The sequence below is a fragment of the Ursus arctos genome, unplaced genomic scaffold (assembly GCF_023065955.2).
Source record: "Ursus arctos isolate Adak ecotype North America unplaced genomic scaffold, UrsArc2.0 scaffold_16, whole genome shotgun sequence".
NCBI lineage: Eukaryota > Metazoa > Chordata > Mammalia > Carnivora > Ursidae > Ursus > Ursus arctos.
In genome coordinates, this window is record NW_026622830.1 from 52,347,890 (window position 1) to 52,371,820 (window position 23,931).

At 44.2% G+C, this 23,931-nt stretch overlaps 1 long non-coding RNA gene across 1 annotated transcript in view; it reads right to left on the minus strand.

The window, feature by feature from the left end:
* LOC125281936 (uncharacterized) overlaps positions 1 to 23,931 on the minus strand; it is an 80,493-nt gene that overhangs the window by 51,237 nt on the left and 5,325 nt on the right. The window contains exon 4 of the long non-coding RNA XR_008959503.1: positions 1,336 to 1,444. This is a non-coding gene — a long non-coding RNA (uncharacterized LOC125281936). The remainder of the gene's footprint in view (positions 1 to 1,335; positions 1,445 to 23,931) is intronic.

A 23,931-nucleotide genomic window follows, 5' to 3' on the forward strand; every position in this document is an offset into this window, starting at 1 on the left:
CCGTGAATATGAAAAAAACATCTGATCTCTGAAAGAACGCAGATTGCAACAGTAAAAAGGATGGATAAATTGCCCATTGATACCACGGAGCACTACTCAGCAATAAAGAGGAAAGAACTTCTGGTTCATGCAAGGACATGGGTGAACCTCAGAAACCTTCTGTTGAGTGAAAGCAGCCAGACACAAAAGAATACATATTCTACGATTCCATTTATACAAAGTTCTAGAACAGGGAAAACCGATTTCTAGTTACAGAAATCACAACTTGGTTCTGCATGTAGGGCGTGAAGATTGTCTCGAAAAGTGTGAGACCTCTCCCAGGTGAAACGGAAAGATTCTGCATTGTTCTGAGCAGTTGTTACACAGGTGCACACATGTGTCACAGATCCTTGACCTGGATATAAGAATTGTGCATTTTGTTGTATGGAAAACAAAAAGTTATTTTATCTTATTTTTTTTAAAACAATTAACCAACTTAGAGTCCATCATTAGTTTCAGATGTATTGTTCAATATGTTATTTTTAAAAATCCCACTTTCAACAACCCCAAGGTAAAACAATGAGATAAAACTGGTATTGAATTGTAAGGAAGATTGAAACTTGCCAGAAGTATATTTGGAGTACAACAGCAGAACAGCATCAGAGAAGACTTTTTCCAATGTAACTCTGAAGAAGCCAAATCAAGCTAGTGGAAGAAAGAAAAGGGAATTTTTTATGTCATGCAACCAGGACGTCCAGCTGTGGAGTTGGCTTCAGGGATCAAGGCTGACATGCATCCAGGCCTCCCTGGCACTCAGTTGCATTCTGCTTTCTCTCTCTGTTTTTGTTTTGTGTTTTTTGCTTTGTTTTGCAGGCTGAGCCATCATGACAACTACAGGGAATGTCCACAGAGGAAACAAAAACATCCCACAAAAGCCACTACAGTATTAGAACAAAATGATGGAGGAAGGCCAGCTCCTCATGAACTACTTAAATGTCACCATTAATTTACTGATATCAATGAACTACTTTCAATTTGGTGAGCTGGGGAATCTTTTTGTGTGAGGAACATTTTAAATTTTACGTTCATGCTGAACACCTAAAACCCACCACAGCTGAGTAGCAACCATGAGACCACCGTGCCTGATGCTTCCTCTTCTGCACAAATAGATCATCGCTTCATTCAAGAGGGCAAACATTCCTGTATTAGACTATCGCCTGATAAAAAGGGGCTTCCTCTAGTCCCCAACCTTCCAGAATTATCACTAAGCCAGGACACGTGGAAAGCTTCCGTGCTTGAGTTTTCCCACACCCACAGAAAACTCCCAGACTAGAGCATTAGGTGGTCTCTACTTACCCCAAGGGACAAACAAGCCTTTCCACGATCCCACGATAGTTTTGAAGGAACACTTAAGCTTTCCGAAGGCTTTTTGGTCAGTCGTTTTCCAAAACATGAATCTACAGTTCTGAGGAAACAAAGAGCATGTGTGGGCCCTTCTGTTTCCAGTTTTGGACAAAGTACAACATTAGTTATCAGTTTAAAAAAGAAAAATTCTAGTGTTCTTTACCTAACGTACTTAGTGAAATAGTTGTTAATGTAATTTCCTTGTAAAAGTAGGCCATTTCTATCAGAATAAGTTCTGGAGCTGGTAAGGAATCAAATGCAAACATTGGAGTCATTTTTACAAACCAGAAATACACGTGGGCAAGTTTCATAAAAGCCCAGGAAATAAGTTTAAAGTCTAATGATAGGAAAGAGAAATACCTGCAATTAATCCAATAGACCAAATGTTTCTATTTCTAGTGTCTATGGATCTCATACTATTGATTAGAAAATCACCCAAATTCCAATATAAAAGTGAACTAAAGGTATAAATAAAATAATTCACAGAAGAAATACAAAAAAAACTATCAATCTCACTACCAAGCAAAGAACTACAAATTGAACAAAATTGGGATGCCGTTTTTCTCCTAAGTCAGCAAAGTGGTTTTTAAATGAACAGTGTAATGAGCACATTGAAACATCACTGGTCAGAGCATAAATTCAGACAGTTCAATAAGCAACTTGGACTTAAATAAGTCTATATTCTTTAGCCTTATAATTTCCCATATAGGAACCAACCTAGAGAAATAGGAGGAAAATTTAAATATGCACATAGGTACCCATCACAGCACCTTCTATGTACAGATATCACAGCACTGTTCAATAATATTAAAAACTATAATTAGAGGAGGAATTAAGATGGCGGAGGAGTAGGGAACCCATTTTTCAGCCGGTCCCCTGAGTCGAGTTGGATAGGTACCAGACCAGCCTGAACATCCACGGAATCAGCCTGAGACCCAGGAAGATACATCTGGATCTCTACAAATGAACATCTCCAGGGCTGAGTATTGAGGTACGAAGTGGGGAGCCGTGAAACCATGCACAGATAAACGCAAGGGGGAGGGAGCTGCCGCGTTTGGGCGCCAGGAAGCGGTAGCCACCTGCACAGGGGAGCGGGCGGACTCGCGGACCAGCACCCGCGAGAGAGCAGACTGAGACCCTGAGCCGGGAACGCGCGCCACCAGACTGAAACTGAACTCTGGTGTGCTCACTGGAACCAGACTGAGACCGGGAGCTCCGGGAGCGCAGGGGGCGGGGGGGGGGGGGCGCTGGTGGCTGGCGGTGTTAGAAACACAAAGGACAGAGATGCCCCGGCCCTGGAAGTGAGGGCTGGGACGCTGGGTGTGGGGCGCACATCCCTGGACGCTGTAGGGTTGAGCAGCACCAACAGAAACAGAGTTAAAGTGGCAAGAACATCAGTGAAGAACGGTCCACGATCCCTCTGTTCTGAGACAGAGGCTGAGATTCGGCCACTGCTGCTCTGACTCTCAGAAGAGGCACAGCAAACTGCCAGGGAAAGCCTCCAGAGAACAAAAGCCTGGAAATACCAGCTCACAGTGTGCCCATCCCCATCCCCCCTCACAGGGGACACGGAGACTCTACCCAAACAGGGTTGCCTGAGTATCAGCGCAGCTGGCCCCTCCCCCAGAAGGCAGGCTGAAAAATCAAGAAGCCCACGTCCCTAAGATCCCTATAAAACAAGGGCAAACGGCCTGGGTCCCGGTCAGTAATTTGGGGTCTGACCAACCCCGCAACCTCTCCTCATCAGAATGACGAGAAGGAGAAATCCCCGCCCACCAAAGAAAAGACAATGAGTCTGTGGCCTCTGCCACAGAACTAATGGATATGGATATAACCAAATTATCAGAACTGGAATTCAGAGGAACAATGGTCAAGATGATGTGTAGACTTGAAGAAAGTATTAACAAAAATGTTAATGAGAATATAGAATCTCTAAGGGTGGAAATGAGAGCGAATCTGACAGAAATTAAAACTTCTATGAGCTAAATGCAGTCAAAACTAGGGGCTCTGACGACCAGGGTGAATGAGGCAGAAGAACGTTATCAGCGAATTGGAGGATGGGTTAGTAGAAGAAAAAGTGAAAACAGAATCTGGACTCAAAAAAATCCACGCTCAGGAATGTAAGTTACGGGAGATTACTTACTCGAAACGTTCCAATGTCAGAATCATCGGCATCCCCGAGGGGGTGGAGAAAAGCAAAAATTGTAGCTGAAAACTTCCCTAATCTAGCAAGGAAAACAAACATTTGTGTCCAAGAGGCAGAGAGAACCCATCCCAAGCTCAACCATGACAAACCTAAACCACGTCACATCATAGTGCATTTCGCAACTATTAGATCCAAGGATACAGTATTCAAAGCGGCCAGGGCAAAGAAATTTCTCACATACCAAGGCAAAGGTATCAGAATTACGTCAGACCTGTCTACACAGACCTGGAATGAGAGAAAGGGTTGGGGGGGGCATTTTTAAAGCTCTTTCAGAGAAAAACATGCAGCCAAGGATCCTTTATCCAGCAAGGCTGTCATTCAGAATTGATGGAGAAATAAAGACCTTCCAGAATCGCCAGTCATTGACCAATTTCGTAACCGTGAAACTAGCCCTACACGAGATCCTAAGGGGGGTTCTATAAAGGTAAAAAGGCCCCAAGAGTGATACAGAACAGAAAGTCACAACCGATAGAAACAAAGACTTTACTGGCAACATGGCATCACTAAAATCATATCTCTCAATAATCAGGCTCAATGTAAATGGCCTAAATGCTCCCATAACGCCACAGGGTTGCAGATTGGATAAAAAGACATGACCCATCCATTTGCTGTCTAAAAGAGACTCATTTTGAACCTAAAGATACATTCAGACTGAAAGTAAAGGGATGGAATACCATCTTTCATGCCAATGGACCTCAAAAGAAAGCTGGGGTAGCAATTCTCATATCAGACAGATAGAATTTTAAACTAAAGACTATAGTTAGAGACACAGAAGGGCACTATATTATTCTTAAAGGATGTATGCAACAAGTGGATATGACAATTATAAATATATATGCCCCCAACAGGGGAGCAGCAAGATACACAAGCCAACTCTTAACCACAATAAAGAGACATATAGATAAAAATACACTAATAGTAGGAGACCTCAACACTCCACTATCAGCAATAGACAGATCACCTAAGCAAGAAATCAGGAAAGAAACAAGAGCTCTGAATGCCATACTCAACGATTTGGACATCATAGATATATATAGAACACTACACCCCAGAACCAAAGAATACTCATTCTATTCTAATGCCCATGGAACATTCTCAAGAACAGACCATGTTCTGGGACACAAAACAGGTCTCAACCGATACCAAAAGACTGAAATTATTCCCTGCATATTCTCAGACCACAACGTTTTGAAATTGGAACTCAACCGCAAAGAAAAATTTGGAAGAAACTCAAACACTTGGAGACTAAGAACCATCCTGCTCAGGAATGATTCGATAAACCAGGAAATCAAAAATCAATTTAAACAATTTATGGAGACCAACGAGAATGAAAACACAACGGTCCAAAACCTATGGGACACTGCAAAGGCAGTCCTAAGGGGGAAATACATAGCCATCCAAGCCTCACTCAGAAGAATAGAAAAATCTAAAATGCAGTTTTTATATTCTCACCTCAAGAAACTGGAACAGCAACAGAGGGACAGGCCTAATCCATGCACGAGGAAGCAGCTGACCAAGATTAGAGCAGAAATCAATGAATTAGAAACCAGGAGTACAGTAGAGCAGATCAACAGAACTAGAAGCTGGTTCTTTGAGAGAATCAATAAAATTGACAGACCACTGGCAAGACTTATCCAAAAGAATAGAGAAAGGACCCAAATGAATAAAATTATGAATGAAAAAGGAGAGGTCACAACCAACAACAATGAAATTGGAAGGATTATTAGAAACTTTTATCAACAGCTTTATGCCAATAAATTAAGCAATCTGGAAGAGATGGAGGCCTTCCTGGAAACCTATTAACTACCAAGATTGAAACAGGAAGAAATTGATTTTTTAAACAGGCCAATTAATTATGAAGAGATTGAGTCAGTGATAAACAACCTTCCAAATAACAAAACTCCAGGCCCGGACGGTTTTCCTGGGGAATTCTACCAAACATTCAAAGAAGAAAGAATACCTATTCTCCTAAAGCTATTTCAAAAAAATAGAAACAGAAGAAAAGCTACCAAACTCATTCTATGAGGCCAATATTACCTTGATCCCCAAACCAGGCAAAGACCCCCTCAAAACGGAGAATGACAAACTGATTTCCCTAATGAATATGAACGCCAAAATCCTCAACAAGATCCTGGCTAATAGAATCCAACAGTACATTAAAAGGATTATCCATCATGACCAAGTGGGATTCATACCTGGGGTGCAAGCGTGGTTCAACATTCGCAAATCAATCAACATGATACATCAAATCAACAAGAAAAGACTCAGGAAGCATATGATCCTTTCAATTGATGCAGAAAAAGCATTTGACAAAATACAGCATCCTTTCCTGATTAAAACCCTTCAGAGTGTAGGGATAGAGGGTACATTCCTCAATCTCATAAAACCATCTATGAAAAGCCTACAGCAAATATCATTCTCAATGGGGAAAAGCTGGAAGCCTTTCCCATAAGATCAGGAACACGACAAGGATGCCCACTCTCGCCACTATTATTCAACATAGTACTAGAAGTCCTTGCAACAGCAATCAGACAACAAAAAGGGATGAAAGGTATCCAAATTGGCAAAGAAGAAGTCAAACTGTCTCTCTTCGCAGATGACATGATACTCTATATGGAAAACCCAAAAGAATCCACCCCCAAACTTCTAGAAGTTATAGAGCAATTCAGTAATGTGGTGGGATACAAAATCAATGCTCAGAAATCAGTTGCATTTCTATACATGAACAATGAGACTGAAGAAAGTGAAATGAGGGAATCCATCCCATTTACAATAGCACCAAAAACCATACGTTACCTTGGAATTAACTTAACCAGAGACATAAAGGATCTATATTCTAGAAACTATAAATCACTCTTGAAAGACATTGAAGAAGACATAAAAAGATGGAAAAATATTCCATGCTCATGGATCGGAAGAATTAACATAGTTAAAATGTCCATGCTACCCAGAGCAATCTACACTTTCAATGCTATCCCGATCAAAATACCGAGGACATTTTTCAAAGAACTGAAACAAATAGTCCTTAAATTTGTATCAAGCAGAAAAGGCCTCGAATCACCAAGGAACCGTTGAAAAGGAAAAACAAAGCTGGGGGCATCACAATGCTGGATTTCGAGCTGTACTACAAAGCTGTGATCACAAAGACAGCATGGTACCGTCACAAAAACAGACACATAGACCAATGGAACAGAATAGAGAACCCAGAAATGGACCCTTGGCTCTTTGGGCAACTAATCTTTGATAAAGCAGGAAAAAACATCCGGTGGGAAAAAGACAGTCTCTTCAATAAATGGTGCTGGGAAAATTGGACAGCTACATGCAAAAGAATGAAACTTGATCACTCTCTCACACCACACACAAAAATAAACTCCAAATGGATGAAAGACCTTGATGTGAGACAGGAATCCACCAAAATCCTAGAGGAGAACATAGGCAGCAACCTCTAGGACATCGGCCAAAGCAATCTTTTTCATGACACATCTCCAAATGCAAGAGAAACAAAAGAAAAAATGAACTTGTGGGACTTTATCAAGATAAAAACTTCTGCACAGCCAAGGAAACAGTCAAAAAAACTAAGAGGCAGCCCACGGAACAGGACAATATATTTGCAAATGATGCTAGAGATCAAAGACTGGTATCCAATATCTACAAAAACTTCTCAAACTCAATATGCGAGAATCAAATAAACAAATCATAAAATAGGCAGAAGATATGAACAGACATTTTCCAATGAAGACATACAAATGGCTAACAGACACATAAAAAAATGTTCAAAATCATTAGCCATCAGGGAAATTCAAATCAAAACCACACTGAGATACCACCTTACACCAGTTAGAATGGCAAAAATTGACAAGGCAAGAAACAACAAGTGTTGGAGAGGATGTGGAGAAAGGGGATCCCTCCTACACTGTTGGTGGGAATGCAAGTGGGTATAGCCACTCTGGAAAACAGTGTGGAGGTCCCTTAAAAAGTTAAAAATTGAGCTACCCTATGATCCAGCCATTGCACTACTGGGTATTTACTCCAAAGATACAGACGTAGTGAAGAGAAGGGCCATATGCACCCCAATGTTCATAGCAGCATTGTCCACAATAGCTGAATCGTGGAAGGAGCCGAGATGCCCTTCAACAGTTGACTGGATTAAGAAGCTGTGGTCCATATATACAATGGAATATTACTCAGCTATCAGAAAGAACGAATTCTCAACATTTACTGCAACATGGACGGCACTGGAGGAGATAATGCTAAGTGAAATAAGTCAAGCAGAAAAAGACAATTATCATATGATTTCTCTCATCTATGGAACATAAGAACTAGGAAGATCGGTAGGGGAAGAAAGGGATAAAGAAGGGGGGTAATCAGAAGGGGTAATGAAGCATGAGAGACTATGGACTCTGAGAAACAAACTGAGGGCCTCAGAGGGGAGGGGGTTGGGGGAATGGGATAGACCGGTGATGGGTAGTAAGGAGGGCACGTATTGCATGGTGCACTGGGTGTTATACGCAACTAGTGAATCACTGAACTTTACATCAGAAACCAGGGATGTACTGTATGGTGACTAACATAATAAAAAAAAGAAAGAAAGAAAATTCTTTATTAAAATAAATAAATAAATAGATAGATAAATAAATAAATAAATGAAAGGGGGAGAAAGGAAAAAAACGTAAGCACACAAAATCAGGGAACAGGACAGGGATAACAGCCCCAGATACAGAGGAAAAAGCTGGATGAAACAGATGATTTTCTATGAATGTATAAATCACCAAAACTAAACCAGAAAGAGATAGAAAATCTAAAAAAGCACCAAGCTTTTTTTTTTTTTTAAGATTTTATTTATTAATTTGTCATAGAGAGACAGCCAGTGAGAGAGGGAACACAAGCAGGGGGAGTAGGAGAGGAAGAAGCAGGCTCCTAGAAGAGGAGCCTGATGTGGGGCTTGAGCCCAGAACGCTGGGATCACGCCCTGAGCCGAAGGCAGAGGCTTAACTACTGAGCCACCCAGGCGCCCCAAAAGCACCAAGCTTAGGTAGTTTTACTGGGGAATTGCACCAAAGTTAAAGAAACAGATCATTTCAAGAGTATTTAAACTGGCTAAAGCAGAGAAAGCTTTTAATAAAGCTAAGGAAAGCACTAAAACAACTTGATAAAGATTACATTAAAAACAAAATTACAAACTGGTTTCACAAATCACAATGTAAAATGACTCAGTAAAATATTACTAGAATCTGGCTACACACTAACAGAGTTTTCACTGATGATTCAATAATAGGACGATGATTCAATAACATAAAATCTGTTACTATTATTCATATGAACAGGTCAAGGAAGAACATCTGTATAATTTCACAGATGCTAAAACAGTATTTAATAAAATCAACAACCATTTTTGATTAAAAAACAAATAGCAACAACACAGCCCTTAGTAAAATAACTAGTGTGGCAGAAACACTAAAAGCATTCTCAGTGAAGTAAGGAACAAGACAACGTACCCACTATCATTCTTACTTAGTATTTGATCTTGTCCTGGAAATACAAAACAACCAAAAAAGAGAAACAAGAGACATAAAAAGTAAAAAACATGGAATGAAATTCTTATTATTTGTAACTGATATGATATTATACCTCAAAATCCAAGAGAACCAACTGCAAAAACTACTAAAAACAATATGATGACATAAGTTACTGCTTGAAAAATCAGTAAGTACAGGGGCACCTGGGTGGCTCAGTCGGCTAAGCATCTGCCTTGGGCTTAGGTCATGATCCCAGGATCCTAGGATCAAGCCCCACATTGCATGGGGCTCCCTGCTCAGCAGGAAGCCTGCTTCTTCCTCCCCCTCTGCCTACCACTCCCCCTACTTGTCTCCTCTCTAATAAATAAATAAAATAAAATAAAAATTAGTAAAGTACAATAATAAAAATATGTAATATAAGAAAGGGACCTATTTTCAACACCAAAAAAGATCAACTAGAAATAAATTTAAGAAATGTACAGGATTTTTACACAAACCTTTTAAAGACATTTCTGAGACAACTGGAGAAATGTGTATTTAGATTGGATATTAGATTAAATTAGTAATAGGCAATAAATTGTTAATTTTGATAAATATAAAAAAGTTTTGATAAATATAGCAGCGAGGTTATATATATTTCAAAAGTCTCGATTTGTTCCAGTTCCCAAGTTATACTCTGAAGTAGTTACGAATAAAATCATTTGTTTTAAAACATTCTAGTCCCCCACCCTACAAAGAAATGGAGGGAAGAGGGACAAATGATTCAAGATTGGCAACACACGGCAAACTGTTTAAAAAGACGTGATGGATACATCCAGGTTCATTATATTCTCTTCCCTACTTTTGTGTATTTGAAAATGTGCACAACAGGACCCAAACAAAGGCAGGTACTGAGAGACTCAAAGGTACACAACAGGCTTATAAAAACACACAAAAATTGCCACCTGACAATTAGAAATGCAAATTAAAGCTACAAATCAGATGTCATTTTCATCAATCAAATAGAAAAAAGATCCAAATATTTGGTGATATTCAGTATTGGGGGGAAAGGAAGTAACTGCTGACCTGCTGGGGAAAAGTATCCATCAGTACTTTGGAGGACTCCTTGGCCTCACCTTTCAAAATTATAAACACACACTCCGTGGCCCAGCAATTTCACTTCTTAGGAATTTATTCTAGAGATACTAATTCAATAAGTATTTTCCGCCACCTACTATGGCCATACACTAGAGACACAAAAGTGCAAGAAACAAGGCCCCTGCTCTCATGGGGTTCCATTATTGTAGGGGAGGAGAGAACCAATAAAGCCAATTAAGTACACGGACAATTGCAAGGTCAAAAGAGATACGTGTGATGAAAAAAGCAAACAGAATAAGGGTGTTGGGAGTGGCAAGAAGTCTATTTTGGATGGGCTGGTCTGGGAGGGCCTCTCTGAGGACTTGACAGTTGGGCAGAGACCTGGGTGAAGAAGAAAACAAAGGAGAAGAATGACCAGGACAACATTCCAAGAAATAGGGAAGGAAACCACAGAGTAACACATAAATTTGGCTTTCCTGCCGTCTGCTTCTCTTTTTATTTCCTAACAGCCTTTCGTTCCTCCAAAGGATATGAGCACCTCTTGAATGTCTTTGTCCTGATACAAAAATGAAAATAAACGTATCTTTGAAATACAATACATCTTTTGAGGAAGGTGCCAGACCAGCACTGTTTCTCCAAACACTATTGTGCCTAATAATTTCATTTCTTCAAAGGAAGACTTCCCAAACTTATCTAGGTGTAATGCCAAACCTGTTTACAAAAGTACATTCAAGCTAGAATTAGTTTCACAAAAGATATTGACCAGTTACTAGATAATTTTATAGAAAAAAAAATACTGTCAGTCCCTGCCCTTCTGGCAAGAATGCGAACCACTGACTTAGAGAAAACTATAGTTTAATTTCATAACCTTTTAAGCAATGAGGTTGAAATGTTGAAGTGTCTATTTGGATAAATATTTCTATTTATTTGGATAAATATTTCTATTTATCCAAATATTCATTTTCAATTTCATGGTCTTTTAGACAATGATACTGATATTTTTAGAGACCATTTTAATAAATATTTGACACTGAAGTGGCCAGTGTCAATTAAGGGCATTCCAGTTGACCCCAAAAGAAACGACTCTGCAACAACACCTGAGAACATTACATACTAACCTGTTCAAAACCGTGAAACACCCAGACTTCAAACTTGCCATGAATGATACGTTCTGTGAACAGCCAGATTAATTACAAAGCTAGCATATGGAGAGATCTGTCCCTGTGAAATACACTATCTTAATTCTGAAATCAGCTTTACCTGGATGCATTCATCTCCTATTCAGAGAACGCAAAAAAACTAAGACTTACAGATTCTACAGAGATTCCTAAGGAGACAACTCAGTGTAATCCAATTTCAAGCACCATTAGCCATCTGCACAAGCAAGGACAGGTTTCCCTCCAACAGCTGACGATGCCGTGTACCCCTGGCCACATCACACCACTGAACATTCCCCCAAAGGTCCAGCAGAGAATGCCACTTCTGACAACTAGTTACCCGAGAAAAAATTACCAAAGTGAGAAACCGGGAAAAGGTAAGCTTCGGCACACGCCAGCCGAGCAAGAGGGGCGCTCAATTTTGAGTTCTATGCAGATCGGAGGCCAAGAATCCGAACGCTCTCTGGCTCTGGAGCCTGCCTTTCCATGTTCCACCTCTTACGTGAGAGGCGTCCAGGAGCCTCACAAGGGACGCCCCCCACGCCCTCCTCTACTCTCCAACGTGGGTTCGTGATTGCCCCCTGCTCCCAGCCCCTGGGAAAGACGCTGGTCCAGCCGGTCGAGGACGGGGTACCACTGGCTCACCTGGGAAGGGTAAGGGCACGGGGCTGGGCGCCGCGGAGGGCCAGAAAAGGACACCAGGGGAGGAAAGGGGACAGTCGGGGGCCCTCCCGCAGGCAGCTATCTGGGGAAAGGATGCCCACGGGCGGCACCAGCGGGCCAGGCGAGGAAAAAGGATGGAGGAGAACTGGAAGAGGGCACTAGAGAATGCAGGGTAGACGTGGGGCGCTCCTGCAGGCAAGAAACTTACGGAGGAGCGGGCGGGGGGCTTAAGGGCTGCCTCCGGGCCAGGTAGGGGGCCCCGCCCCTGCGCCCTGCCTCCCCTGCCCAGCGCCCGCTTCATGCCCGCGTCCGCGGCGCAGCGCGGCTCTGCCGGCCCCTTGCCCGCCAGGCGCAGGTTCGGCTTCAGGCGGCAGTCGGCGTCCATGGCCGCGGCGGCTGAGCCGGACGAGGACGAGCCCGAGGCCGCGCAGCGCTCATGCTCCAAGGCGACGGGCTCCGTCCGCTTCCTCATCCCGCGGCCGACAGGGCCAGCCGCCGACGGCGTCCGCGGACCTCGCCCGCCCGCCCGCGCTGCAGTCGCCGCGACTCGCAGGAGCAGCTGCTGCCCGGAGCCCGCAGCCCCTCACATCCCAGCCCCAGGCCTCGGCGCCCGGCTCTACGGACCCGCGCCTGGGATCAGGTCGGCCGCGCCTGTCAATCAGCGCCGGGCTCCCACCGGCCCCGCCCCCTCCATGCTTCCGCAGGGAGCGCGCCCAGCGTCCCCGGCGCCAACCTGCCCCCATTTTGGAGAAGGGCGGGCGAAGCCTCATACACCATGTACACAGTATGATTCTGTTGACAGGAAACCCCTGGGCAGGCAGAACTGAACTGAGGGGGCGAACGCAGCAGTTGTCAGGGGTCAGGGTGAGAATGGCAGCAGGGGCTGCAGCAGGGACTGTGAATACTAAGGACATGAAGGAACCTTTGGGGGAAATGATAATGGTCTATGTCTCAATAAGTGTTTGGGTTGCAAAGGTGGATGCATTTGCCACAGTTCAGTGAATGTATACTTGAGTTATGTGCAGCTGGTATAGAAATTTTACACTGAAGGAAAAATACGCTAAACAAACAATGAACTCTATCTAGTAAACAATACGCACGCTGAAACACATAGGGTGAGGTATACTGATATCTGCACTTTGAAATACAGCCTAAAAAATAAAATGGATTACTATATGGAGAAATGGATAATTGGTTATTTACGTGAGAAAGCAAGAATAATAACACATGATAGGTAAAATCCAGGGGGTGGAGGAGTCTATGGATGTTAACCATAAATTTTTACAACTTTGCCATTTGTTTGAAAATTACCATAATGAAACGTTGGGTACAAAAATAAAGATGAAGCTAGATTTCAGAAGAAAAGAATAATAAGACAAAAGGGAGAGTGAGCCTTCCGAAATGGTTACATGAAGACAATGGAGCAATTTCTTCCATAGATCATTATAAAAATCAGACAAAATCACTAAAACCAACCATCTGAAGGAACTGGAAAATGACCAAAGGCAGGCAAGCACTTGAGAAGAAGTTACTGTCAGAACTGTCCCTGCATCTGGTACAAACCAGGGAGTGTTTGTCACTTTCCTGCCTGGCAATACTGTGAGCCCCAACTCTGGGAGGGCAGGACTGCAGCCCTACCGTAGCACCTTAATGCGCAGCACACTGGCTATAAATTTAAGGGGGAAATTTTGGAAACAAGAGGGCTGCAAAATGCTGAGCTCCAAGGCTGAATATAAATACACTGCCCAAATCCCTGGCAGACAGTGAAATGCGCATAGGCAGGACAACCCAGGAAGCCCAGAGGCACAAACCAGAGGTGAATGCTCTCCCCTGAACAATGGAGTTACCCCAGGACATCTGCCAGTTTGCTGCTCCTCTGACTAAACGTGCTTCCCAACCCAGGGCGAGCTCTAGTGGCAGAAAGCAAAAGTCTTACTGGCATGAGGTCTCAGAAGAAAGAAATGGGGGCTGGAGGACCAACTGATATGTAAAGGAGGAATGCTGGAAGCAGGGGAACCCCAAGATAAACCCCCAAATCTGAGAATACATTCTACTCCAACCTTTGACTAACCACCGAAGTAGAAAGGTGCATGTGAGACTGCGAAAGAAAGAGAAGAGAAGGGAAGAAAAATGCATCAACTGGAAGCCAATGAAACTGATCAGAGACTGGTCGGCTCCTACGAACACAACAAGATGTTTGCATCTGGAGCAGAGCTGCACAAGCACGTGCACACACACAGGAAGCGCTGGGAAGCAGTAATACCTGGCAGCAAAGGAGCACACCTCCCACTCAGATCCCGGCCTCTAAATTCCATCTCCCACCAAAAGGAACCAGGGAATCTTGGAGAAATAGCTGATTGCACCACAGGGGCAGAAAAACTACAAGAAATGCTGGGAGTATCTTACTGTGCCAAAAGGAAGGTCGTGCTCAGAAAAGAATGGGGACGTGTCAAAACAACACAGGAGATGATTTGGAAAACCAAATCAGGGGGCATTCCAGCATCAAAATGAATGAGAGTTAAGGACTATAAGCCCCTGAATCAAACAAGAATCCGTCAAGTACTACTGGGTGAACAACTGAGTGAGTCAACAAAGGAGGGGAAACTCTCCTTAAGGGAGAATGCCAGCTGACAGGTGAGAAGAACAGCGTCCCCACTGCACGACTACCTAGCAATAACTAGTTCAAGCAAGAATCATCCGTGGGGGCGCCAAACGATCAGTTTAAAAGCTCAAAAGGTCACAGAGCCTCAAATATTTCCCTACAGATTTCCTCATTCATTACAAAGGATAAATGCTAATTTTAGAGAGCAGACACTAGGCAGATGCCGCCCTAACTTGATCACCTGAGGTCAGTAATTCTCAAATTTTAGAATACATCAAAATCATTTTTCGGGCTTGTTAAAAACATAGACTCAAGCCCTAAGTTTCTGACTTAGCAGGTCAGGAGTAGGGTCCAAGAATCTGCAGCCCCACAAATTCCTAGATGTTAACCTCACCAATAATAGAACAAGCCGGCATCATGTGCCATCCTGAGACGAATAATGGATATGAGAAATGATATGATGCCCTGAGAAAGGCACAGCACCACTTCTCTGATAGCCTGGCCCCCAAAATGCGTAATCTGAGTTTAATCATGAGAAAACATCACAGGAACCCAAACGGAAGAAAGACCTACAAAACAATTAGAACAGTCTCCATGATGTTCTCGAGAAAGGCTGAGAAACATATCCAGACTAAAAAGACCATAGAAACATCAATAAATACCACATGTAATTCTAGACTGGGTCCTGTATGGGGGGGAAACTACTGTAATTAACAGAGCAACTGTGAATATGGACTGTAAACTACAGAATGGCCCATGTTAAATTTGCCAATTTGATAACTATACTGATTATTTTGGGCTATGTAAAAAGTCCTTGTTCTTTTTTTTTTTTAAGATTTTATTTATTTATTTGACAGAGAGAGACAGCGAGAGAGAGAACACAAGCAGGGGGAGTGTGAGGGGAGAAGCAGGCTCCCAGCAGAGCAGACAGCCCGATGCAGGGCTCGATCCCTAGACCCTGGGATCATCACCTGAGCCGAAGGCAGACGCTTAATGGCTGAGCCACCCAGGCGCCCCAAAAGTCCTTGTTCTTGGTAAATACTTATTGAAGTACCTAAGAGTAAAGGGCGTGAAGTGTGCAACTTACTCCCTTCCAGTGTGTGAAAATAAATGTGCCACGTGTACTTCTATATCCAGAGGTGGGGGGAGGGGGCCATGCAGGCAAATGTCACAAAATGTTAACAACTGGTCAATCTAGGTGAAGGGTATTTGGAAGTTGCCTATACTACTTACAACTTTTCCATAAAAACACACAAGGCTTCATTTTAAAACAAAACAAACAACAACAAAAACAAGGAGTAGCAAATTAGAAAGGGTGGTAGAAGGGCGTTCAGAGACTGCCCGCCACACAGCCTGATATTGAGGAAAATGGCAGAAGCGGGGCCACCACACGCTGAAAATGACAGGTGTTCGTACTAAGGATCCTGAGTCATCCAGAAAAGCCCCAAAAGAGTTTAATATCTTTTAGTACATTTTGTTTAAGATGACCCGTTAAGTACCCTTTTGAACCACAAGAGAAAACAAACACGGTTAAACACTTTTCAAACTTCATGCTTCACATCCGTTTTTCTTCTATTCTACAAATACAACCTCTCAGTGGAACAGCGAGTCACACTGTAAGCTGTTCGCAGACATCCCCCCACGCGGGCGGGCTGTCTAGCGGCACACACCGCTCACACTGGGACGCACACAGCGCCCCTGCGGCGGCACGGTGACAACTGCAGCAGGACAGCCACCTGGCGGACAGCAGCTGGAAAGGTCGCCAGCTGTAAGAAGCATCCCAGCAGGGGCCAAACCCTCAAAACCAGTCAGCGCACAGATTCCCACAGCAAAACACAGGGACAGTCAGACGAGAACAAACGCAAGGCAGAACAGCCTACTCCTTCTGTTCCCAAACACGACGGTCACGGAGGCCGTTAGTGCATATTGACTACGTGATGACCATTCAGAGGACAAGGTTACCAGAGACAGTGAAGCCAGCCCCCAGCCCCCAGAGCAGCGCACGGGATAAGCAAACATAAAGCAGCTCAGGAAGGGCCTCTTACACTGCATCTTACGGTATCAGATTCCATTATAACCACACACGGCAATATCCTCTGATCGCAAAATAATGAAGACCTCATCATTTAAATGAATGGCCTTCTTATTGTCTATAGTCAAATTTTGATTTTTAAATGAAAAGTAAATACACAACTTTCCACTCTAATCCCCTTCCCTGCCCACTGTTGTGGCTTTGCTAAGAAGGGTTTATTAGGAAAAAATGCTGAACAACTGCTCTGCAGGGCATCGCAAAGCACCACATACTAATAACAAGCGACCCTCTTACATACTGTGAAGAGACCTGACTCGCAACTACAATGAAGCCTTACGTTTAGTGAAGCTAACTTGTATTATTTTCTGTGTACATTCTTAGGTCTAGCGGTTTGAAATATAATCATACCCTACAGTTACAGCTGATTAAAGACACAGCTGAAGACTGTATAATTAAGTTTGTCATGAATCAAAGAAAACATTTTTTATTAATTTTTAAAGCTAGTAAAACTATTTTTCTCCACAGCTACAAGAGCTTGAACAACATGGAAGGAATCTTAAAATAATTTAACTGATAAAACATCTTTTATTTATGCTAATTACGTGACATCCATACTACATAACCATGTTACACAAAAACAAACCACATTATAAAGCCTTCAGGTCGTGAATAAGAATATAAAAATCAACCAAAGACTCCAAGATCCTATGTTTTCACAAAGTGTCTGTGCTACAATCTATTTCATTTAAACTTTCAGGATACCTAATCCAGAAATATTAAATTTAATCCACTGGAAAGAAAAAGGGAGCTCAAGCGTGGGTATAAATGTGTGTGCCTGTGTGTGTGTGTAATACCTACGTGTGTGTATATACGTAAGTCATCCACCTTTTTTTGGGTTTGGCTTATTGAGGTAAAATTTACATACAGTAAAACACTGTTCGCTGGGTTCTGACTGACACAGTCAGTGTATGACCACCATCACAGGGCAGACATGGCCTACTTCCATCACCCACGAAGCACCCTCACGCCCTCCTGTACTCAGTCCTCTCCTCCCCTAGCCTCAGCCCCCGGCAACCACTGATCCAATCTGTTCCCATAGTTTTGCCTTTATCCGAATGTTATCAGGGGGGAACCACAGTTGTACAGAGCTCTGTGTTTGCCCGTAACAGAACACTCTGGACGCGCTCCTGTTTTGCTGAGGATGTCAGCAGTCACTGCCTCTGTGTTGCTGTACAAGGACTGCCCCACCGCACAGGTGCACCGCAACCTGTTCACGCATTTCCCACCTGACGGACCTCCGAGTTGTTCTCCATCTTCGGTAAATAGGAATAAAGCTGCTATAAGCAATCATATGCAGGCCTTTGTGTAGAGATAAATTTGCACGTCTCTTGGGTAAAGGCCTCCATGTAGGACTGCTGGATCGTATGAAAAGTATATATTCAAGTTTATAAGAAACTGCCAAACTACTTTTTCAAAGTGGTTATAACCCTTTGCATCCCCACCAGCAAAGCGCGATGTACTTCTAGCTGTCCCACAGCCCTGCACCTGGGCACTGTCCCCTTCTGCTGCCTTGTTTTGTGGGAATGGGAGGCATTCTCACAGGACTGCAGCGCTACCCACTGCGGCTGTCACGGGCACTTCCCTAATGAGGGATGACGGGGAGCGTCTTTTTGTGTGCATGTTGTTACCTACAGGAAATGGATGAAGTATCTACTCAAAGTTTCTCGCCATTTTTTCAGTTGAATTTTTTGCTGAGACACCTATCCTTTTTAATAGACAGTTTATCAAAGAAGAAATGATGGAAAGTTTGTCTATTTTGTTAAAGCACTTAGAATTCATGAGCAGGAGACACAAATCTAACATGTTTCCTTGCCATCGCCACTCCCAACGCCCCACTTGCCCCTCCCCCCGGCAGATAGCAACGATATGCCAAAGCAGGTAGAAAGAAAGAAACATCCTCTCTCCCCCTTAGTCAGACTGTAAGAAGCACAGGAAAAGCTGCCTGCCTACTACTAGGGTCAGAAACAGACGTATTTTCCCATTTTTACTAGTATGGGATGAATCCATAATCTTTCTTCAGTATGAGCAGAAACACCAATGACGGGGAACCACGTGCAATGGTTGGCAACACTAGTGACAACGCATCCCGACGTGGCGGAAGCACGGCTGGCACGTGACAATACTGAGGGTCTGCAGACCGCTCGGTGGGCGGCAGCCCTCCCCCTCTCTATCACAGGCAGAGCCCGCACACAGGAGCACCACGTGCACTTCAGAGCAAGGGCTAAGCTTTCATGTCAAGGAACAGGAGAGCCTGCCACCACCACGTGGAGCCTCGGGCAGACTGTTATCTGGCTCCGGGCTCTCCTCTGCAGCGTGGGGACAGTAATCACTACCTTGTTATTATAAACACTACACACAACTCAAAACACACGATGAATGACACACATAAACGGCAGGTATCACAATTCTGACGACTTCCCTCACGTAGAATTCCTGAATCACAAACGTAACTACTATTGGCAAGATAAAGGGTGTCCTGCGCAAAGCCTGGAGCATAAAGCAGAAGCTTCAGGAAGCAGGTAACATTTGTACACGGCGGACCCACTGAACTAAACACAGGCTCCTGACCGTCCATGAGAATAGCCAGGCACCCACATAAAAGGTGCAGCACATTTACGTAAAAGGTGCCCTGCAGTTGGCAGTCCTGAAAGGCACTTACGGACTTTATTTCCTATAATCCCGCCTCAGCATTTCAAACTGCGCGATGCTTCTTCTCAAAAGAAACCAATCCACTCACTCTTGGTTCTGCACCAACTCGTTCCCGAGTTCGCGACGGGCCTCCCTAACTGGGCCACGGAGACAGGGCTGCGCTTGCCCGCCTAAGCAACACCGCGGCCTCCCTGCACACCATCCTGCGCATCCAGCTAGACACAGAGCAGCCTCTGAAACGTCCTGTGGTCGCTCATCCTGCTCCCGCCTGACGACCGCAGCGGGGGGCTGCACTGGTCACTCCTGCACGATGACTGGCTGGGCCGCCTCAGTGACGGGATAGTCCATAAAGATGTTTCCATGAACAAATACATGGAATCAACAGTTTAAGATTATCTCTTCGATTTAAGTGTCTTGATATATCCTATGCGCACGTTTTAAGAAAATATTAAAATTTATGACGGGGGCCCCTGGCTGGCTCAGTCAGTAGAGTGTACAACTCTTGACCTCGGGGTTGTAAGTTTGAGCCCCACACTGGGTGTACAGATTACTTAAAAAATAAAATCTTTCAAAAAATAAAAAATTTACGACAGATGTTTAACGATCTGAATGTCACATTTTCCATGGAAATCTATTTAAAGGTCTTAAAGGAAGAGTCAGTAACTAAGTTAACATGTACCACCTAGCGAGGCGCCACAATACAGGCTTTGTAGGTTAACAAAAAGTAACCGATCTCGTCCCGCTCTGCTTTTTCTCACCTTCTCCACCTGGAATGCCTTTCCCCAACTACCGCGAGCCCCACTCACCATGCCCGGACCTGCTCCCTCAGGAGGACACCGTCCCCCTCCCTCTGAGCTCCCCATCACTGTCTTCCCCATCAGGATTCTCTACCTGGTCTCGCCTAGTCCTGCAGGATCTGCCCTACGCACCTCAACCCTGCTACCATGGGAGAGTAACCTGTCCAGCATGCAAGAAAACAGATGTCCCTGGGGGTGAAGACAGAAGGAATACACATGAGCAGATGGCAAATTTTATTAAGAGGCCTTACTGTCAGGGAGAGTGAGAACTCTTAAGAATATCAAGCAAACAGAAAAAAAAAAAAAAAGTGGCAACTGTTAAGCTCAAGAAAACAGGAAAACAAAAAGTTGAACTAAAAGGGAATATAATCATGCTACATTCACCAGCTCAATAGTGAGCAACATTAACAAAGTCAAAACAATTCACCAAATTATGGCTCTAAACAAAATTTGTGCTACAAATGTGGGGGAAGATGGGAGTTCAAAATGTAACTTTGTCTAAAAGTGACGCATCGATGGCCCTGCCTCTACATAGATATTGCTGGGAACCGTGGACAGAAATACTAAAAGAAACAGATAAGCAGGATTCCAGGCAGCTCTGGGAGGCGGATGGTGGAGGCAGGACAGGAGCCCGCTGGGTTCTGTATGAACCATTCAACACTGTTTTACTTTTGAACACATGCACCTACCACCCTCTGATAGAAGTGAAATTTCTAAGTAAGAAAAAGAAACAGAATCTCTAACAGAAGCACTTCCAGCAGGACATAAGCGTTTTCCTACAACTTTTCAACCACGCTACCCCCTTCCCCCCTTCAACAGTGTCTCTCCACCCTCAGGACACAGGGCGGCTAAGGACAGCGTGCATGGCCTGAGACCTGGCGTCAGCCTGCTGGCTCCGTACTCTTGAGAAAGCTACTGTAAGCTCTGAACCTGACCTTTCCCCGCCCGTGACATGAAGACACCACCACGGACCTCAGGGACCCGGCTGCGTTGCTCTGCACCCAGACGGCGAGTAAGTGTGAGGATGACCGTACTCCCTGGACCTAAGTCACCCAGATGCAATCTGTCTCACTACCCTCTCCCCCTTCACACCACCGTCCAGGCGGGCTTTCATTCTGACCACGCCCCCACACTGCGCCGAGCACTTGCCAGAGTGTCCTCCAAGTCGCCAAACCCGAAGGCCAAACCTCAGTCCTCATCATGACCTTTCCTGACACTTCAGAGAGTTGATCACATCCTCCTCCTGGACACTTCTTCCCTTCTTCCCATGGGGCCAGTGCTTGTGGTCTTCTTCACACCTGCTCTGTGCCAAACACTGCTCATGTTCGTCCTTGAGCACTCGATGGCAGGGTGACCCGAGGCTCAGGCTTGCTGGTCTTCTCTGTGCTCACTCCCTCGGTGACCACAGACCGTCACTGCGTTTTCATGGCCACTTCCAGCTCAGACTTCTCTTCCAAGCTCCAAATGCCTATTTACAACTGCCTACATGACATCTCTACTTGGATCCCGAACAGAATCACAAACTTAAAATGCCTACAGTGAGCTCCCCATCTGCCCCTCTAAACCAAGTTCCACCCACAGCCTTCCCCCCATCTAGTTGCCCAAGCCAAGAGCCTTCTAGTCAACTCAACTCCTCCCTTTGCCCTCACACCCCTTATCCAATCTGTCAGCAAATCCTACTGGTTCTGCCTTTGAAATACATCCAAGGCCCAACTGCTTCTCACCACCTCGTTTTCCTGCTCCAATCCCAGCCTCCGCTGCTGCTCACCTGGTTCCCTGAACAGCGTGCCGACAATCTCCTGGCTGTCCTCTACTCTCCCCCACCCTCCAACCCCCACCACCAGTGTCTATTCCCAACACACTAGCCTTTCAAACCTCAGCCGAATCTCAGGGCTCAACACTGAGGGAGGGACAGCTGCCCTCCGGAGCCGACAGCCAGCACCGCCTTACCCTAGCGACTCTTTGTTTAGACAAACAGCCCCAAAACCTCACAGTTCAATCTATGTCGATTGCTCTCAGCTGCCCTGACGCTAAATAACCTATCTTTATTCACCAAATGGGGGGTTTCAGATGGGTCTCCGGGCAACCTTCCTTTCTGTCTACTGCCTCCGCACACCCCATTAACCCTGAAAATAATCTCCATACATATTTCAGCAATTCAACTCCTCCAAAACTTTGCTTTGCTTTCCTAGAATTCTGATTGTAAAAAACCTCCATCCCAAGTTATGCCTTAAGAATGCAACACCCCAAAACAAATCAGGAACCAAGAACCTGATCCATCCTGCAGGGGCTTAAGTGGACCAGGGCACTCAGGTACATCAAGGGACCCGGATCTCAGAGGAACACCATTAAGTCGATGCTGTACAAAGCCAGGCTTACTCGTGTGGCCTCACCAGTTGTCCAGAATTGGGGGAAACAATTATAGAAACACTGGTTATAAGGTATTTTTCCTGGGTTTACATATTTTCAAACAGGGGTGGAGGGGAGGGGAGGGCCAAACTAGAAGCAGCAGATTATATCCCAGTGCTCAAAGTTCCAGTGAGCCAAGAACGGGCTCTCAGTTCCCTGTCAGGCCTTCGTTCCGCTGCACATCACATTAAGAAGAAAAATTTTGTGTAATTTCTGCTAAATATGAAACTGTCTTGGGCTCTACCATGACGAACGATTTTTAATAGCTAATGCTGATGAAAAGTTATACTTGATATTCTCCCTCTTGTTTGGATCCAGTAAGAAAAGAGAACTTATTTTGTGGCAAGCATTAAACACTACTTCATCCAGCATTTAGTGAAAACTACCCATGGGTCAAGCAGAAAACATGCAGAAACGAAATAACAAAATCTTTGCCCTTAAAGATGCAGAAACAGACTTGTACCCAATAAATATAGCCCACTGGTACAGGAAGAAACATCGAAATGTGCAGGGAGGGCGGGGAGGAGACAAGGGATGTAAACAGCTGGGCATGGCCTTCTCCAAAAGACAGCAGAGTCACACCTGGCACAGCACACAGAACAGGTGCCTCTCGTAGCCAAGAAAGGGTAGAAGGAATCAGAGAAAAGGAGCAAGACTTCCAGGCCTTACTTGGAAACTGAAACTTCGTGACACAATTTTCCTTCCCTTCCCTAATACCTAATCCTGGCAGAAACAAAAGTGGGTTTGGAGGAGAAAGGAGAACAAAGGAGGAAAGTGAACTGACCCCCACAAGGAAATGGAAAAACAATCCAGGGTTCTGCCCCTCGGACATCTAAGACAAAGACACTTGCCAAAGTCAAATTCAACGTAATTATAATGATTCTGAATTCTGAATCCATGAAGTCTAAGTTTATGGGGCTTTTACACCAAAGCAATGTATTGCTAAAATCTTACCAATGCTAATACCACAAGACAGATTGATGAATCTTCTATCAACGATCTGTCCTCGATTTACCACTAGGCCTACCAGAAAGAGCAGTCTTTGGAAATAAGACAAACTGGAATAGAATCTCAATTCTATAACCTCCCAACTGTGGAGTGCAGCACAAGTGCCAAGGTTACAAATTAACAAATCACAAATAACCCAATCTCTGGGGCTTAGTTTTCCTCTCATTAAAGTGGGGGAACTGCCACCGAATAGTAATTGCTAACATTTGTGAAAGCTGAGCACATTTCACATTTCTTACGGCATCCACCACAACCCTGGGAGAGCACCCTTTGTCAGAGGAAAGAGCTAGGTTTAAGTAGTCAGTGAAGAGTTGGCATGGAGAGAGAGCTAGGTTTCGGTAGTTAGTGAAGAGTTAGTAAGTAAGCAGCCAA